The 1,699-nt window shown below is 43.4% G+C and overlaps 1 pseudogene; it reads right to left on the bottom strand.

Annotated features, from left to right (window-relative positions):
* Positions 1-374: 374 nt before the first annotated feature.
* LOC114585527 (peptidyl-prolyl cis-trans isomerase A pseudogene) lies at positions 375-1,060 on the bottom strand (annotated as a pseudogene).
* Between the last annotated feature and the right edge of the window lie 639 nt (positions 1,061-1,699).

Raw genomic sequence — 1,699 nt, 5'->3', positions numbered from 1 at the left:
GACTAATAGCTCCGGGAGCAGAGTGCTGGCATGCGGACAAGCCCCTGGGGCTTCACTCTCCACAGAGATGGGGCTCTGCACTGACTTCAAATCCCTTTTTTTATTTTTCCAGAAATCATTTTTATTTCGTTTTACAAATGCAAAGTTATAAAAATCCAAATATATATCCATATACAGAGATTCCTCTGAATCTCGGGACTTCCCCCAACCCCCTCCATTCGGGTCCCATTTTGAACATTTAGAACTGCATATTCTTCCATAATCTAATTTTTATATCACTCCATATTATCCATGGTAATTGTTAAACTACAAGTGAGGTCAAAATCCTGCCAATGTTTCCATCTGCTTACAGTGGTCTCTAAAGTGACTTTTTTGTGGTTTAACTTGTTTTATTTCACTTTGCAAACAAAGTTGTCTTCAGTCCAGCTGGACTTGTGTAGGAGCAGAAATGGAAACCCAACAGAAAAGCAGCAGTAAGTCAGGAGCACAAGGATTACAGGGGACAAACCCCAGCTAGAGAAGGAATGGTTGGTTGTTAAGACAAAGGAATTTTATGACAGCTGCCCCCAGTCAGAGATGGGGATCTTCTTGCTTGTCTTGCCGTTCCTTGACCCAAAGCGCTCCATTGCTTCCACAATATTCATTCCTTCTTTGACTTGGCCAAAGACCACATGTTTCCTATCCAACCAGTCAGTTTTGGCAGTGCAGATGAAGAACTGAGACCCATTTGTATTGGGACCAGTATTTGCCATAGACAAGATGCCAGCACTGGTGTGCTTGAGGACGAAGTTCTCACCAGCAGACTTCTCACTGTACCACCTGATTTACCACCTGTTCCATTACGACAAGTAAAGTCACCCCCCTGACACATGAACCAAGGAATGATTCTGTGGAAGCAGGACCCCTTGTAACCAAAACCTTTCTGCCCAGCGCTCAAGGCACAGAAATTCTCTGCTGTCTTTGGAACCCTGTCTGCAAACAGCTCGAAGGTGATGTGCCCCACAGGCTCGCCATTGGCAGCGATGTTAAAAAACATGACCGGGTTGGCCATGATGGCGGGAATGAGTTGAGTAAAGGAAGGGGGAGTTTTAAAAAAGAAAAGTGGCGGCAGTGGCAGTAACAGGCAGTACCAGTGACAACCCCTCTCCACACAGTAAGGAGCGCAGCACAGCAGAAAAGCCTCTTAAGAAACTTATAAATTTTCCCCATTCTTTTATAATTTTTTTGTCCTCTTGGTTCCTGAGTTTTCCCGTCAGTTTTGCCATTTCAGCATAGTCCATCAGCTTGGTTTGCCATTCCTCTCTGGTAGGAATTAGTATATTAGTACAGAAGACATGTATATTTTGTTATGACCAAGATGGACTTTTGACAAAGAAGTTGATTGATTGATACTGCTTTGGCTAAAAGGCCATGAAAAGTTGTAGGAACTTTCCTACCCACTCATTTCTGACAAATCTCTAGAGGTGAGCCAAAGTGGCTTCTTGCAAGTTCCAAAACCCAACCTGCCACAATTTGTATTGGTATGGACTAACTAAGGAGTTTGCTGTGGTTTCAGCTTTTCCATTTCCTTATTCCAGCAGAGCGGATTCAGATTTATGAGAGCCATGAGCAATTATATGCATGCTCATTGTGAAGGAAGCCTCAGTGGGAATTATTCCTAAGTAAGCATGCATGTCATTGTAACCGTAAACCTTCCATG

Source organism: Podarcis muralis, chromosome 15, assembly GCF_964188315.1.
Source record: "Podarcis muralis chromosome 15, rPodMur119.hap1.1, whole genome shotgun sequence".
NCBI lineage: Eukaryota > Metazoa > Chordata > Lepidosauria > Squamata > Lacertidae > Podarcis > Podarcis muralis.
The sequence above is the reverse complement of the archived record's forward strand: the minus strand, read 5'-3'. Positions and strand labels throughout refer to the sequence as shown.